This window comes from Mustela nivalis (assembly GCF_964662115.1).
Source record: "Mustela nivalis genome assembly, chromosome: 6".
Lineage (NCBI taxonomy): Eukaryota > Metazoa > Chordata > Mammalia > Carnivora > Mustelidae > Mustela > Mustela nivalis.
In genome coordinates, this window is record NC_139025.1 from 80,363,872 (window position 1) to 80,382,997 (window position 19,126).

The following is a 19,126-nucleotide window of genomic DNA, read 5'->3' on the forward strand; positions in this document are numbered from 1 at the left end:
TTCCGTGGAGACGTTTTGATTCTCAAAGAACATCACTTTAACAGTAGTATTCATGTTTCTTTTCTTTTCTTTTAAAGGGCTACATATACTTTATTCTCAACTTACTCTTTTTGTTTTCTTTGGAAACGGTCATAGAATTATTGGATCAAATCGTAGTTCTATTTTTAAATTTTTTTGAGGAACCCCCATAATGTTTTCTGGGTGATTGCACCAGTTGGCATTCACAGGAACTGTGAAGGAGGGCTCCCCTTTCTCCACACTCTTCACCAACCCCTGTTGTTTCTTGTATTGCTGATTTTAGCCATTTTGACAACTGTGAAGTGATCTCTCATTGTGGTTTTGATTTGTATTTCCCTCAGGATGAGTGATGTTGAACATTTTTTCATTTGTCTATTGGCACTATGTGTGTCTTCTTTAGAGAAATGTCTTCTCAGATCCACTGCCCATTTTTTAATTGGATTGTTTGTTTATTTTTTTATTTTTTTTTATTTCTTTTCAGCTTAACCATGTTTGTTATTCTAAAAATTCGCCTTATTTAAGAAGTATAAGGGGATGGTGTGCCTAGGTGGCTCAGTGGGTTAAGCCTTTACCTTTGGCTCAGGTCATGATCTCAGGGTCCTGGGATCAATCCCCACGTTTAGCTCTCTGCTTGGAGGGGAGTCTGCTTTCCCCTTTATCTCTGCCTGCCTCTCTGCCTACTTGTGATTTCTCTTTCTGTCAAATAAACAAATAAAATCTTTAAAAAAAAAGTATACAAGGGGTTATAGTTACTCATTTAGAAGGAGGAGGAAATGAAAAGATTTCTTTTGGTTCATAGATAGGCCTTGGTGGATCCTTTTTTTCTGCATTGTAGCATCTCTTTTTAGTTACTTCAAAATACAGATTCTGAATTTTTCAAAAGAAAATTTTCACTCCTGTTTATCTGTAGAAGATGTGTTAGACTAGCAGTCACTACTACAAAGCCTGCATTAGACTCTAACTCTAATCAAATTGATTTACAATAGTAAGAAAAGTGTAATTTTCCAGTACTAAAATGCTACAATATTAGGAAAAAATTGGAAATTATAAAACAGCAAATGGAGGAAAATTTGATGACGGAAAGTAAGTAAAGTGACTTTTTTAAAATTTTATTGAGGTCTTATTTTTACACAGTAAAATTCACCCTTTTCAGATGTACTCTTTTGTGAATTTTGACAAATTTACAAATCATAGAACTGTCACTACAGAGTAATCTACTCACTCCAAAATTCCCCTGAATCCTTTCATGTTCATTTCCGTCCTGTACCCTGGGCCATGTCAACTACTGAGCTGAAGGTAGAGGCTTAACCCATGGAGCCACCTAGGCACCCCATCCCCTTATACTTCTTATTATTCCTAAAATTTTGCTTTTTCTAGAATGCCATATAAACAGAACTATACACTATGCATGCTTTTTAGGTCTGGCTTATTTTATTTAGCAGAATGCTTGTGAAAGGAATATAGTTTATTCTTTTTATTGCTGAGTAGATTTCTATTGTATGGATATGGTACAATTTGTTCATCTGTTTCTAGTTGATGGACACTGGTTTATTTTACATTTTCGGCATTCAGGAATAAAGTTTCTTAGAACTTTCATATATAACTTTTGTATGGAGATATACCTTTGTTCCAAAATGTCTATAGCTTTTTGCATTCCCAAGAGCAATATATTAGCATGGCAGTTGCCCTGTACCCTTGCCACCCTTTTGTATAATTGCTTTTTTTTTCTCTCTCTCTTAAATTGATCACTTCTAATAGATATTTACTGGTATCTTACAGTGGCTTTAAAATTTGTTTTCTTAATGACTAATGGTGTTGACAGCATGTTTTCATGTGCTCCTTTGTCATCTTATATATGTAAATATATTTGGTGAAATGTCTTTGACAATCTTATGCCTATCTTTTATTTTTTATATTAATTTTTGAGAGTTCTGTATATATTATCATTTTGTAATATTTTCTTCCACTCTGTGACTTGTCTTTTCATTTTCTAAACAATATCTTTCCGAGAACAAATGTTTAAATATTGAAGAAATCTAGTTTAATAATATTTTATATGTAGGTTTGTTTTCTTTGCATTATATCTTAAGAAATCGTCGACTATCCCAAAGTCATACTGGTTTTCTCCTGGTTTCTTCCATATGTTTTATGGTTTTAGGTTTTATATTTAAGTTTATGATACATTTTGAGTTAATTTTTTATATGGTATGAGGTCAGGGTTTCTTTATTCCTTAATTTCGGGCATGTAGATATCCAGTTGATCTGGTACTATTGTTGTGAAGACTATCCTCACTCCTTTGAATTATCTTGAATTATCTTTAGTAGATAATGTCTAAATATTATATATCAGACATATCAGATATAAAGATATCTGAATTTATCTTTATTATCTTGAATTATCTTTATGTAAAATAATTGACCATACATCTTTTAGCCTCTTTCTGTACTGTTTGATTCCAACTATTAACATTTTGAAGTACAAATAGAGGTACATATGGTTTACAGAACTGAGATTGTATCACATTTTTGTTTTTTAATTAGTTTCTATTATTATGAAAATCTTTCACTCAAGTAATATTTGGAAACATCCTTTAACATTAAATATAATTTCGTTTAAGACTTCCATGTTACAGGTGAAATAAAATATCAGATTGAGATATTAAGAAGGCAGACTAATTTTTAATTTAAATATACTTTTTGTCATTTCAAGTAAGACTAAACAAGAGTTAAATGTTCCTAAAAAGCATTTAGAAATAGTGTTAAAGCGTAGCATCAGTAAAACACACATGCAAAATAGAGTCATTTAGAACTTAAGATTGCTCCAGATAGGTCTGGTAGAAATATCTACATTCACACCTGAAAAAACAACCACATTTATGATTTGTCACAAGACATCTAGAGTCTTACTTGGTTATGAAAAAAAGAAAGAAAAGAAAAGAAAGCACCTCATTAGCAACAGCTGCAACAATGAGCACCAGAGCAAGCAATGCATTTTCAGCCTGTCTTCAGTAATAAGAGTACAAGCCACATTGTGTGGGCTGCTTGTCAACTTCTAGGAACATTCCTGCCAGCTAGAAAGAGAGGCTGTAGCTGTCCAGCCTGTCACTTTGCCCACAGTAGAGAAAGGATATTATAGCAAAGGCTAGGCTGTAAAGCAAAACCGCTTAGATTTTTTAGAATATCAGAAAGCATCTCAAGCTTGCTTGATTTCCTTGTTCAGAATTGTCACAATCTCCCTCTCTGTGTATACTTCTACTGCAAGTGGCATTTTTACTGAACAAAAAAATCAAACAGAAACACCGATGTGGAGTGACTCCCTGTCCTAAAAGCACATCTCCAGTTCACTTTGATCACAGGCTTTCTGCATTAGTATTCTGTGCAGGAGTAAAACAAAAGCTATTCATGGTGCAGAAGAGAAAACTTCCCCAAGGTTTTAATGAATTACTGTGTTTGTTCAACAGTTGTCAGGTGTTTCAAATCGTTCTATTGATAGTACAGTACTATGTGTGTTTTATGAATGACAGTTAAACCTGAATACAGAAGAAAATCTGTCCTTATATAATATACTACTATACATTTTGGAATCTGTAAATTATAGTTAAAATGAACTCAGTGCAACTTGATTTAAAATAACTTGCCTTGATTCTCTAAAAATCTTAGAAACTCTTCCCTAAAGCTTCACATTAGTTAAGAAGTTGAATGCAGCTGTAGAATGAATGGTAAAGACACTTAACAAGGAGAACTAAGTTCACTATAGGCTGAAATAGAACTATATTCATTCAATTACTGTTTTCTTTATTTTAACTCAAAAAAAGCTTGGGTAATTACCAAGTCTGATTTAGGCACAGCTATGTTAAGGGAATTATTGAGAGCCCAAAGGAAAATAAAGGCAGCTAAGAATGGCATTTGAAATGTGGCTGAGTAACTCTTAAAATCAAATTGTGGAAACTTGCGAACCAAGGTCTCACTATAAGGAATCAAGGATATCTATGCAATATACTTAAAATTTTATCTCTTCCTACCTGGCAATTCACAGACCTGTACCCCTAAGGATAAAAATATATTACATGTTTATAAAAAATAAAAAATTAAAAAAAATTTATCTCTTCCTGAAAATTCAGTTTGATAATTGCATTAGAAATAGGTTCATGGGGGACGCCTGGGTGGCTCAGTTTGTTAAGCGGCTGCCTTCAGCTCAGGTCATGATCCCAGCGTCCTGGGATGGAGTCCCACATCGGGCTCCTTGCTTGGCGGGGAGCCTGCTTCTCCCTCTGCCTCTGCCTGCCACTCTGTCTGCCTGTGCTTGCTCTCGCTTCTCTCTCTATGACAAATAAATAAATAAAATCTTTAAAAAAAAAAAAAGAAATAGGTTCATGGGTTGGGGATTGTTTGGGATTTAGTTATTTGTGTTTTCTTCATATTAAAAGGAAAACTTAAGTAATACAGATCAGAACTTCTAGTTTTCACTTGGGAATGTACAGAGCTACAGAAAGTGTCACTCCCAATATGGAAAAGGAAAAAGCTAGATAAACTGCAATTTCACAATATTTCTTGAACCTAAAATGGAATACCAACTATAAAAAAATTGTCTGATGGTATTACAGATCACTAACATAACTAATATAATGCTGAAAGGGAAGAGCAGAATTAACATAATTAACTTAGGAAGATGATATTTTGACTGCATACCCTGAGGCTCAAAACAATAAGAAATATATAAAGTACTGTATTCCAGTTAACAAATATATTTCTCTTTTTGGGCAGAAACAGGATATTTGCATAATATCATAGGTATCTTTCTCAAGATATTTATTAAATATAAAGGGGGATTTTGCATTGGAAAAATGTGGCACACTACTCCAGTATTTCTTGCTACCTCATTTTCAGGTCTGCCTAGTGTGCCATCATATAGTAGTGCATTAATTTATTTAGCAATACTTAATTAAAATGTACTTACTTTGAGTTTGTATAATTACAAAGAGTGCAGTGAAATCAATCTTATACTTACATCTTTGCACTGTTGTGTGAGTATATCCTATGCATTCAACAGTAGAACTGATATATGTGAAAAGTATGTTCATTAAAAAGTGTGTATTCTTATATGCACTTTGTGCTACTTCTCTAGTCTCAGTTCTCTAAGTGCATACAAATAGATGGTACATAAAATTCCTTTCAAAATGATTATACAAATAACAGTCTCTCTTAGGATGCATGAGAGTTTTTGTATACTAATATTTCTTAACATTTATCTATCTCACTGGTGAAAAGAACTATCAGAAGTATTCAAATTTGTATTTCTTTAATTATCAGTTAATGTCAGTTGACTGTTGTGATTCAATAAACAATGCTGTTTATTTCATCTGGCCACTTTTTGTGTCTAAGTTTTGGTTATTTCAAAAAAGATTTTTTTCTTAACAAAAAATAGACTCGTCACATATATGATTTATATATATATATGTATATGTATATATACACACACACATATATATATACACACATATTTAAAATACATGTACATAGTATAGATTTTAAATCAGATTTGCATTCACATTTTACCTTTGTTAATGAGAATGAGGTTGTGTTGTGCATAAATTTAACATTTTTTTGTAATTTATTAGTTGTTTCCATTTTGTTTCTTGGATATATGTCTTTCATAGAAAGAGCTTATCTAACCTGATTGAAGATCATAAAAATATTCATCTGTGTTTTTTCTAGCAATGTTACAATTTTTATTTTTCTTTAATTAAAATCTATTTTCTACCTAGAATCTATTTGAGTATGAGGAGTGAGATATGAAGAGAAAAGACTGGATTACAGAGAAACTGGACATATTTTAAAAGTAGAACCCATAGCATCATTAGGGTCGGTGATCAAAGGAATGAGACTGATAAAATGTGAAAATAAAACAAAGCTTTATTTCATGCCAAGTATCAATAAATCAAACTGACCGTTCAGGACTGTCTCTTAAGAAAAGGCGACGGCAATGATCCCGACAAGGTCACTCCCAAGAAGGCCTCTCCCGATGAGGCTGCTCTGAAGGAGGCTGCTCCGCCGATGAGGCCACTCCCCAGTCAGAGCTGCTCCCAAGAAGAGGCCACTCTGGACGAGGCCACTCCCAGGACGAGGCCGCTGCTGATGAGGTCGCTCCCTGGACAGGGCTGCTCCAAAGAAGAGGCCACTCTGGATGAGGCCGCTTCCGGACGAGGCCACTCCTGACGACGAAGAGGCCACGACAACACCGTCGATGACAAGGAGGACAACAACTCCGATGACACAGACTCTGCTTCCCATGACGTCACTCTGACAAGGCTGCTCCCCAGAGGAGGCCGCTTCCAAGACGAGGCTGCTCCTGACGACGAAGAGGCAACGATGATGACCGCGGCAAGACCGCTCCTAACATGGCTGCTCTGGATGAGGCCTCTTCCCAGAACGAGGCTGCTGGACGATGCTGCCCCCACAGGGCTGCTCACCGAGGAGGCCTCTTCCCAGAATGATGCAGCTCCGGCGAGGCTCCTCGCGGCGGGGCTGCAGCTCAGTGGTGAGGAGGCTTCTTGTGTGGAGGTTGTAGGCTATTCCCCGTGGCGCCACTCGCAAGGGCCGGGGTTCCAGGTGGCGAGGCCGCTGGCATCAGGACCTCTGGCGTCGGGGCTGCTGGCCGCTTGGGTCAGTACTGCTGGTGGCAGGGCCACTGGCATTGGGGCCATTGGTGGCTTGGGTCAGGGCCACCAGCGTTGGGACTGCTGGCGGCTCGGTGGTGGAGAGACTGCTCCCCGTGGCACCGCTGCCAAGGGCCATGGCATCGGGCGGTGGGGCCGGTGGGGCCGCTGGCATCTGCAACGAGCTGCTGAGCTGCTCCACGATGGGGCAGGGGTCCCCAGGGGGATCGCCCATAGTGTCCTTGCCTGTGGCTGCCGGGCCCTGTGCCTTGCCACCCTCCAGCCCCTCACAGCGCACCAGCTTGCCCATGAGCTCACGGATGGCCTCGCGCTGCGCGTCCAGCGTCTCTTCTGCAGGACAGCCTCTGCAGCACCGCGGCCTGCAGCTCCTCCTCGGGGCTCAGTGAGCCGCCCTGCATGGGCATCACGGGCAATGGGCAGCCGGTGCACGCCGCCTTCGTGGGTAGCGCCATGCACACGAAGTGGCTGCCAGGAGGCGGGGCGTCTTGGGCGCCAGTGGCCACGGCAAGCGCCAAGCCGGTGGCCAGCAGTGCTAGCATCCCGTGGCCGCAGCGCTCACTCCAGCATCAGCTGGCGGGTGGGTGCCGCTGGGGCACACAGTGGAGGTGCCTCTGTTGCGGGCTGCTCCAGGGCAGCTTGAGTGAGGGAGCTAACAGAACCGCCTGCCTCCCGCAGCTCGCTGTCTCTGCTCCGCATACAGCTCTGACAACAGCCATTACAGCTCTTACAAGAGCTCTTACAGCTCTTACGGCTCTCCTCTCTCTCCAACAACTCTCCTTCTGCTTCCACGGACTCTCCTTCTTCCTCCTTCCTCTGACAGCTCTCCTTTTAATGCCCCCAATAGCCTTGCAGACCAACCTTTATGGGGGTGGTTGAGGCCCGTCCATATACAGGTGACCAATTGAATCCCAATTCACCCCAGTGGATATGCGCACACCCCACCAATTGGACGTCTCCACCCAGCCTGCCCCACCCCTACATTGGGGGTCCACAAGCAAGTTCCTCTGGGGGGGCACTCCCTTACATTCCCCCCTTTTCTTTGGAGATTAGTCAAATCCTTGATTTTTCAGCTAGTTCTAACATTTTATCGCTCCAATTTTCACAGTTGCATGGGTGGTCAGCCAGCACCTCTGTTAGCAATGTGGCTGGATTTAGCACCGCCTGAGGCTGGAAGATCACTTTTGGTTCATTGAGGAGGAGGGCCTAATACCCCGTCACTCGGGCATTTGTTATCCACCGGTCTGGTGGCGTCTAGAGAAGGCCCTTGATAGCGTGGGTGGTGGTCAAGATGAGATTTTGATCCAGAGTCAATTTGCTTGCATCCTTGACCAGGAGAGCCGTGGCAGCAATTATGCGGAAGCAAGGGGGGAATCCAGCTGCTACTGGATCTAGTTCCTTGCTAAGATAGGCTACTGGCCTTTGACAAGGCCCCAGAGTCTGAGTCAAAACTCCTTCAGTCAGCTCTGCCTTTCCATCCACATACAAGTGGAAGGGCTTGGTAACATCTAGGATGGCCAGTGCTAAGGCACACAGTAAAGCTGTTTGTAATTCCTGAAATGCTCCTTCTGCCTTAGCTATTCACACACTACCATAGTGAGTCCTCCCTTAGCCAGTTCGTAGAGAGGTTGCGCCATCTCTGCGAAGGTGGTATCCATAGCTTGCAATAGCCCACCGTCCCAGGAAACTCCTTCTTGGAGATCAAAGCCTAAATAAGTGGTGTGGCTGTGACAAAGCTGTGCTTTTGTTGCTGACCTGATACCCTTTTCCTGCAGAGTCTGTAAGAGAGCCCTAGTCCCCTGCAAGTGTGACCCATAGTCCTCAGCGGCTATTTCCATTATTCCCACTAACTCAGTCAGATTCTTCCTTTCAAATCTTTCAGTTCATCTAGTCCCATTTTACTAATTCTGGTTTAGTCCGAATGCAGCTTTTACTTCTGGAAATTCTTACCCATTTCAGTTCCCAGGATTTTAACATATCAAAGACCTGTATTTGTCCCAAATGTCTCCCATTTGACTTTCCTTTGGGGCGGTTACCCAAACGTAAAGCAAGGTAAGGTTTATCCTTGGTTTCGCAGTACTGAGTAACTTAGCATATCAAGGAAAAGCCTTGAGTCAAAGGAACCTCATTTACAATTCTGGGCAGGCAAAGAGAAAAACCATTTACAGATCAACTAACCTAAGAAAACTTTGCCCTTTTAAACAGAGAGAAAAGCAGCCTTTCTATACCTTTCTTCCTAAGACTGAATGTTCTGGGTTTCGCTCCCATCGTAAATGATGTCACAGACAAAAGGAGGGGGATCATTCAGATGCTGTCCTGCTCGCGTCCCTCCCGGGAACTTAGGAGCGTCTTAGCTAAGGTCTGTCCGTATAAACCCCGGACCAGGCTACTCCATGGAGTAGATGAACGTTATGCCATATGACGCCCCGCGAGACTGAGGGTGCAGCCCACTCAGACTCCGTAGCGGAAGCGGTGGAGCCATACAGACACATTCAGTCAGGCACTCTTCAGATTCAAACTTTTACATATCTCCTACTTTTTACATACAGAGTTGCTTTTCTCATTTCCATCAGTCTTAATTACACATAACAGAATTTTGTACTCTTAGAAATTCCTTAACCTCTACTGAAGACTAAATATAAACCAATTGTGAGTTGTTACAACAGAATTCTTTGGATGGCAAATTTATCAATCAGTTAAGCACAACGTGTTCACCAGCAGATTTCAAAAGCACAAACAGTTCCAGCAACCAGTGCCCTAGCACTTCATCCCATTTGGTTAAGATCTAGATGTCCAACAAGTTTAATTCCATTTGTCATTCAAGCAGCCCTTCACAGTTTCAGGTTACCAAAGACATCGGAAGCCACTTTACCAATTACTCATTAAAGTCTTGAGACAGTTAACCATCAGCCCAGCCATCGCTCCACCAACAGACTTCATGTTCCACCTGGGCCCATTCCACCTCAGACGCCATGCTTTCCCTGCCAGCAAAGGGGAGGGGGTAAGCAGTCCACGTCAGGCCAGAGAAGGCAAGGAATTCCCCCAAACAAAGGGAGTTTCAGCAGCTTCTTGGGAATAGTCCTTAAAGTCTCTGTCTCGAGGTCGGTTCATCCCGCAGTGCCAGTTCTGCTTACCAAAAGTGGCCCACTAGGCACTCATATTCCACGCCTGGCTCCAATGAGCATCAGCATTGGGCACCTTAACCCGGCATTAGACTAACCCCAGTTGGCTCTAGTCATAGCCCTTAACACACGAAATGAGTGAGAAGCCTCACATCTATTATGAAGAACGGAGAGATAAAAGTCAGAGTCCCCTTACTCTGCTTGCCCCATTCCTTCAATCATAACAAACAACACAACAGACAACAAAAGACAACCACAGACTCAGCTATCCTGCCACCAGTAGGGATTTTCTTTATCCCCTGACTGCCTAGGGGTACTTGAACCCCTCAACTGTCTAGGTGGACTCCAACCCCTCAACCGTCTAGGGGGAGACAGGGGACTTGTACCCCCCAACCGTCCAGGGGGACTCGAACCCCCTGACCATCCAGGGGGACTCAAACTCCCCAACTGCGTAAGGGGACTCGAACCCCCCCAACTGCCCAGGGGAACTCAAACCCCCTGTCGATCTATCAGCAGAGGAATGGGGTGTCCCTGCATCCACTCAGCCCTGCAGAGCATGGCTGCATCCAGCTTCTCCCCAGTGGGCTATACCCTGGACCTCCAACCAGACTGACAGATAGGATCCTAATACCCAAGATCCCAATACCTAACATCCCAATACCTAAGATCCCAATACCTCCGGAGGCTTTTCCCAAAAATTTCGATGCTGGCTCAGTTCTTGTCATTTGATCCCAGACGAGCCCCCAATGTTAGGGTCTGTGATCAAAGGAACAAGACTGATAAAATGCGAAAATCAAACAAAGCTTTATTTCACGCCAAGCATCAAAAAATCAAACTGACTGGTCAGGGCTGTCTCTTATGAAAAGGCAATGACAATGATCCTGTCAGGGTCACTCCCAAGAAGGCCGCTCCAGACGAAGCTGCTCTGGAGGAGGCTGCTCTACCGATGAGGCCACTCCCCAGTTAGAGCTACTCCCAAGAAGAGGCAACTCTGGACAAGGTCGCTTCCCGGACGAGGCCACTGCTGATGAGGTCGCTCCCTGGACAGGACTGCTCCCAAGAAGAGGCCACTCTGGACGAGGCCGCTTCCTGGACGAGGCCACTCTTGACAACGAAGAGGCCATGACAACAGCGTCGATGACAAGGAGGACAACAACTCTGATGACACAGACTGCTCCCCATGATGTCACTCTGACAAGGCTGCTCCCCAGAGGAGGCCACTTCCAAGACGAGGCTGCTCCTGACGACGAAGAGGCAACGACGATGACCCCGGCAAGACTGCTCCTAACGTGGCTGCTCTGAACGAGGCCTCTTCCCAGAACGAGGCTGCTGGACGATGCTGCTCCCGCAGGGCTGTTCACCAAGGAGGCCTCTTCCCAGAATGACGCAGCTCTGGTGAGGCTCTTCATGGCAGGGCTGTGGCTCAGTGGTGACGCGGCTTCTTGTGTGGAGGTTGTAGGCCCTTCCGGTGGCGCTGCTCCCAAGGGCCAGGGTTCCAGGTGGCGGGGCTGCTGGCGTTGGGGCTACTGGTGTCTTGGGACCGCTGGTGTCAGGACCGCTGGCGTCAGGGCCGCTGGCCACTCAGGTCGGGGCTGCTGGCAGCTCCGGGCCACTGGTATCAGGACTGCTGGCATCGGGGCCGCTGGCGGCTCAGGACTGCGGGTATCGGGAGGGCTGGCGGCTTGGTGGTGGTGTTGAGGTTGCTCCCTGTGGCACTGCTGCCAAGGGCCACGGTTCCAGGCGGCAGGGCTGCTGGCGTCTGCAGTGAGTAGCTGAGCTGCTCCACGACGGGGCAAGGGTCCCACGGGGGATCGCCCATAGTGTCCTTGCCTGTGGCTGCCGGGCCCTGCGCCTTGCCGCCGCTAGCCCCTGGCAGCACTCTAGCTTGCCTGTGAGCTCTCGGATGGCCTCGCGCTGCGTGCCCAGCTTCTCCTTCTGCTGCACGATGGCCTCTGCAGCACCGCGGCCTGCAGCTCTCCTCAGGGCTCAGCGAGCCGCCCTGCATGGGCATCACAGGCAATGGCCAGCCGGCGCATGCTGCCTCCAGGGACAGCACAGTGCACACAAAGGGGCTGCGGGCAGTAGGGTGTCTTGGGCGCCGGCGGCCACGGGCGAGGTCCAACCAGCGGCCAGAAGCGCTAGTATCCCGTGGCCGCAGTGCTCACTCCAGCATCAGCTGGCGGGTGGGTGCCAAGTTGGGGCGCATGGTGAAGGCGCCTCTGCTGCGGGCTGAAGCCCAGCGAGCTGCTGGAGGGCAGCTTGAGTGTGGGAGCTAACGGAACTGCCTGCCTCCCACAGCTCGCTGTCTCTGCTCCGCATACAGCTCTGACAAGAGCTCTTACAGCTCTTACAGCTCTCCTTCTCTCTCCGACGACTCTCCTGTTCCTCTCCTTCTTCCTTCTCTCGCGGACTCTCCTTCTTCCTCTGACAGCTCTCCTTTTAATGCCCCACACAGCCTCGCAGACCAACCTTTATGGGGGTGGTTGAGCCCTGCCACTACACAGGTGGCCAATTGAATCCCAATTCACCCCAGTGGATATACGCAGGCCTCACCAATTGGACGTCTCCATCTGGCCTGCCCTGCCTCTACATCTGGGGTCCATAAGCAAATTCCTCTGGGAGGGGCACGCCCTTACAGGATTACTGATGGAAAGGATGTATGGTGTGAGAAAAAGAGAAGCATAAATGATGACTATGAAGCTTGTTTGCTTGAGAAAATGGAAAAAATGGTTTTCATTAGTTGTGATGAAAACCCACTAATGAGGAAATGAAAACCCAACTAATGGGCTAGGCTGGGAGTGGAATGGAAACGATTTCTGGGCCAACTGTGTCAAAACTTGCTGATACAAGTAAAATGAAGGTTGAAGATTAAACAGTCTTGAGAGTACCTGTTCCTTGAAGTTTAATGTTATAGAAACTGACTCAATTTGGGGTTTAACCCTTTAGAAACTTTATTACTTTCTTTTATTCTCAAGTACATGTCCAGGTTTTATATTGCTTCTTGATGTATTTTTTCTAATTTATATTCTTCAAGAAAAATGGCTCATTTCAACTCAGTGTTCAAATCTGTATACATTTAATTGTACAAACTATGTCTCTTGACAAAAATTGAGAAACTATTTGTACAAACTATGTATATATATCTTTTTTAAAAGATTTTATTTATTTATTTGACAGACAGAGATCACAAGTAGACTGAGAGGCAGGCAAAGAGAGGGAGGAGGAAGCAGGCTGCCTGCTGAGCAGAGAGCCTGATGTGGGGCTTGATCCCAGGACCCTGGGATCATGACCTGAACTGAAGGCAAAGGCTTTAATCCACTGGGCCACCCAGGCGCCCGTATTTATATATATATTTTTTAGATAATTTTTCTGATTTCATAACCAGTCTCATACAGTTGTACTTTCTTTCTACTTTATATTAATATGAATGATTTTTCTATTTTATTATTTTTATTAGATCAGAGGACATAATATTAGAATTATATATATTTCATGTCTGTCTTCTAATTAATTTATATTTGTGTCCTTAGTAATGCTTCCTTTGTATTCTTTTTCTAACTTTTGAGTTGATTGTTTAATTAATTCTTCATTCTTTTCTGTTTATTAGTCAATTTATATGTTTAATAGAGATTATTTTCAGTATTGTTATTTTCTAGGTACTCTACAAGTTTGTTTATCATTTTCTATTTTTTTCAAGGACAGGTTAAGAAAGGTAAAAAAATAAATTGTATAAGGATTTTTATACAACATTTAGAATTTATACAACTTATTGAAATTATATTATTAAAATATAAGGTTATTAAAAATAAATTAGCATTTGTCTTAGAAAAATGGTTTATTGGTATTGCTATTAGAATAAATTGCTAATTATTTTATCTAATAGCAATAGTAATATTGCTATTAGAGTAAAATACTTATATAAACCCCTCTCTCTTTCCATCTATTATATATCTAATATTAATCATCAATTCTTTCTATATTTTATGTTTAATTGTCAAGGGGACAAACAATGAGTTTAACACTCTTATGTTTCAATGTATTTTTTTTAAAGCCTTTTGTTTATTTGAGAGAGAGAGAGGGAGAGATAGTACACACAAGCTGTGAGGGAGCAAAGGAAGAGGAAAGAGAAGCAGACTCCTTGCCAAGCACAGAGCATGTTGGGATGCAGGGCCAGATCCCAGGACCCTGGGATCATGACTTGAGCAAAAGGTAGACATTTAACTGACTGAGCCATCCATTTGCCTCTGTTTCAATCTGTTTCTCCTATTATTTCCTTCATGTACAGTTTGTGTAGTTTGATGAACTTATCAGTTATAATGTCCTTTTAGATTATGTCATTTTTTTGTGACTTTATGATTATTTTTAATTTTGCTTACTCTCCTCTGTTATGGGTAGGCCCAATTTTTAAGTGTATAATCTTTTTGAGTTTCTTGATTTTACATATATGTCTTAAATAAATACCTGGGTTAAATTTTTATTTTGCTTTCTTTCATCTTTCTTGGTGGAAAGTTCTTAACATGAAAAATGGAAAAATGAAGTAGATTTCCTCATACAACCATTTTTCCTCTCTTGCTTTCCCCATTTTTGTATTTACATTTTCAAGATTCATAACATTTGTAGCTTTTTTTAAAATCATTATTCCCGTGGCTCTACACTTAAACTCTTTTTTTCTTTTTGAAGATTTTATTTATTTATTTGACAGACCGAGATCACAAGTAGGCAGAGAGGCAGGCGGTGGGGGGTGGGGGGGGGGAGCAGGCTTTCTGCTGAGCAGAAAGCCCTATGTGAGGCTCGATCCCAGGACCCCAAGACCCTGACCTGAGCTGAAGGCAGAGGCTTTAACCCACTGAGCCATTCAGGCGCCCCTAGACTTAAACTCTTATCTGTTTGTATACTTAAGTTTGTCTTCAGTGTTTTCTATAGTTCATTCACACCAACAATAAGCTTTCTGTTTCTGAGTTCATAATTTTTATTCATCTATTAGCTCTATAGATTACAACTTTTAATTTTTTTTTTTCTTTTTAAAGCTGGGTTCATGGGTGATAGCGAACTTCCTATCACATTACATCTTAATGTTTATCTCAATTGTGGAAAACATATAGGTGGAAATAAAGTTTGTGTGACAGAACTTTTTCTTTAAAATATTGTAAATATTAGATTTGGGGCAAGATGACAGAACAGAAGGACCCTAAGCTTACTTTGTACACAGATACACCTGGATAAGAAACACATCAGTGTAAATAATCCAGAAAATGATCCAAAGACTGGCAGAAAAAGCTCTTCACAGCTAAATGTAGAGAAGAGGCCACATTGAATAGGACAGGAAGGGTAGGGACACAGTGGGGAGCTAAAGGGGCCCACAGGAGTGTTTGTGATAGGGAGGGAGCCACAGGCTCAGAGATGGGGGAGAGAACAAACTCTTATTCCAGGAAGCCCACTCTTAAAAGATGAAATCTCATAACATTTGGCTTTGAAAACCAGAGGGGGTGAATTTCTTATATTCTTTCAGTCACCAGGATTTAACACCTGGAACTTTAAAACTGAGTGGGTTTGGCTCTGGGAGAGCTGGTAGAGTAGAGGAAAGAGTTCAACCTTAAAGAGACAGCACAACAACCAGCCTTGCATAGATAGAACATAAAAACAGCAGTTTGAAAAACTCCTGGGGTATAAGGGAGGGAAATTTGTTGATTAATCTCAGAGCATGTGCAGGCGGGGCAGGGATCTTTGGAAGAATTCTTCAGGATCATAGGCAATGGCAGGCACCATTTCCCTTCCCACTCCCCCAGTCCAGACACACACACTTGCGGGAACCAGTGCTTTGCCAACACTGCCTATCTAACTTGGCCCATGTGTTTTCCTCCAGACACATCCTGTTTAGCCATACCTTAGTTTCAGGTCTCCTCCCACAGCAGATCTGCACACTCCTTGCTGCCACTCCTATGCCAACACCCATGTATATCTATGGATCCACTCCCTCCAGCTTGGCCTGCAACTTGCCAGTGGCTGCAAGTCCCTTCATGCAGGAGACAAGCTTGGGCCTTGCTCACACTCATGCTCTGCCACATAAGCCAGCCCTACAGTAGGAGGTTTCTAAAGTAGCTCTAGGTCCCCTCCCTTAACAGAACTGCTCAAACTTTGTGAACACTGCATTTCCTGCTTCCACATTGTCCTGTAGACCTGCCCTCTTCAATATGCTCATGGCTGGACCCCATCCAAAGCAGTACCACAAGCTTGACAGTGTCAAGCAGTCACAACAGGGGCCTGCTGTGAAAACAGTATGGAAGTTCCTCAAAAAGTTAACAATGAAACTATACCCTATGACCCAGCAATTGCTCTACTGGGCATTTACCCAAAGAATACAAAAACAGTAAATCAAAGGGATACATGCATTCCTATGGTTTTTGTTTGTTTGTTTGTTTTGCAGCATTATTTACAATAGCATTATACAAGTAGCCCAAGTGTTTTTCCATAGATAAATGGATAAAGAAATGGTTTGATATCTGGAAATCAATTACTGTGACACACCACATTAATAAAAGAAAAGATTAGAACTATATAATCCTCTCAAAGGTGCAGAAAAAGCATGTGAGAAATTACAGCAAACCTTCTTGATTAAAACCCTCAGGAAAGTAGGGATAGAAGAAACATACCTCAACATCATAAAGGCCATATATGAAAGACCTACAGCTAATATCATCCTCAGTGGGGAAAAACAACTTTTCCCATAAGGTTTGGAACATGACAGAGATGTATACTCTCATCACCATTGTTTAACATAGTACTGGAATCAGAAAACAAAAAGAAATAAAAAGCATCCAAATTAGCAAGGAAGAATTCAAACTTTCACTCGTTGCAGAATGAAAGACATAATACTTTATGTGGAAAACCCAAAAACTCCATCAAATAATTGCTAGAGCTGAGACATGAACTCAGGAAAGTTTCAGGATATAAAGAAAATATACAGAAATATACAGAAATCTCTTGCACTTCTATACTCCAACAATGAAGTGGCAGAAAGAGAAATCAAGATTTGATCCCATTTACAACTGAACCAAAACCCATAAGATATCTAGGAATAAACCTAACCAAAGATGTAAAAGACCTGTACTCTGAAAAGAATATGACAGTGATAAAAGAAATTGAGTTGACACAAAGAAAGGGAAAAACATTCCATACTCATGGATTGGAAGAGTATTGTTAAAATGTCTATAGTACCCAAAGCAGTCTACACATTCAATGTAATTCCAATCGAAATAACACTCGCATTTTTCACAGAACTAGAAAAAACAGTCCTCAAATTTGTATGGAACCAGAAAAGACCCTGAATAGACAAAGGGAGGTTGAAAAAGAAATGCAAAGAGGGAGCATCACAATCCCAGACATCAAACTGTATTATAAGGCTATAATCATCAAAACAGTATGGTACTGGCACAAAAAGAGACACATAGATCAATGGAACAGAATAGATAACCCAGAAATGGACCCTTAACTCTATGGTCAAGTAATATTCAACAAAACAGCAAAGAACATCCAATGGGGAAAAAAAAGCCTTTTCAAGAAATGGTGTTGGGAAAACTGGACAGTAACATGCAGAAGAATGAAACTGGACCACTTTCTTACAGCATACACAAAAATAAATTCAAAGTGAATGAAAGACCTCAATGTGAGGTGGGAATCCATCAAAATCCTAGAGGAGGTAACAGGCAGGGACATTTTTGACCTTGACCACAGCAGCTTCTTACTACACACATCTTTGGAGGCAAGGAGAAAATAAACTATTAGGACTTCATCAAGATAAGAAGTTTCTGTACAGTAAAGGAAATAAGCAACAAAACTAAAAGGCAGCCTACTGAATGTGAGAAGATATTTGCAAACGACATTTTGGATTAAGAGCTAGTATTGAGAATCTATAATGAACTCATCTGAATCAACACTGAAAAAATAAATAATCCAGTCAAGCAATGGGCAGAAGACATGAATGGACGTTTCTCCAAAGAAGACATACAAATGTCTAAAAGACGCATGAAAAAATGTTCAGCATTACTCACAATCAGGGAAATACAAACCAAAACAATGAGATACACCTTACACCTGTCAGAATGGCTAAAATTAACAACTCAGTAAACAACAGATATTAGTGAGGTTGTGGAGAAAGGGGAACCCTCTTAACTGTTGGTGGGAATGCTGACTAAGTCAGCCACTCCTGAAAACAGTACAGAGGATCCTCAAAAAAGTTGAAAATAGATCTACCCTACAACCCAGAAATTGCACCTAGATGGTATTTAACCAAAGGTTACAAAAAAATAGTGATTTGAGGGGGCACATGCAGCCCAGTGTTTATAACAGCATTATCAAGAATAGCCAAATTATGGAAAGAGCCCATCTATCCATTGACTGATGAATGGATAAAGTAGAGATGGTGTGTGTGTGTGTGTGTGTATATATATATATATATATATATATATATATATATAGCAAGAGAGAGAGAGGAATATTACTCAACCATCAGGACAAATGAAATCTTGCCATTTGCAATAACATGGATTGAACTAGAATATATTATGCCATTTGAAGTAAATTAAGAGAAAGACAAATGTCATATGATTTCATTCTTATGTGGAATTTAAGAAGGAAAACAGATGAACATAGGGGAGGGAATGGAAAAATAAATTAAAGGGGAAAATAGGGCGGCAAACCATAAGACTCTTAACTATAGAGAAGACACTGAGGGTTAGCTAGCTGGGAGGTAGGTAAGATGCTAAAAGGGTGATGGGCATTAAGGAGGGCACTTATTGGGATGAGCTTTGAGTGGTACATGTAAGTGATGAATCACTAAATTCTAGTCCTGAGCCAATATTACAGTGTATGTTAACTAACTTGAATTTACATAAAAAGAACCCAAAAAACTAAAAATTAAAAAAAATGAATTAAAGAAGTGATATATATCTACACACATACACAAAATGGAATGTTATTCAGCCATGTAAAGAATGAAATCTTGCTATTTGCAATGAAATGGATGGATCTAGAGAGACTATTGCTAAAGTAAGTCAACTACAGAAAGAGAGAAACCATAGGACTTCAGTCATACGTGGAATTTAAAATACAAAACAAAAGAACCAAAAAAAAAAAAAAAAAAGGAGACAAACTAAGAAACACTTTTAATTATAGAGAACAAATTGATGGTTACCAGAGAGGAGGTGGCTGAGAGACCAGGTGAAATGGGTAGGGGGGATTAAGGAGTACACTTACTATGATGAGCACTGAATAATGTATAGAATTGTTGAATCACTATATCGTACACCTGAAACT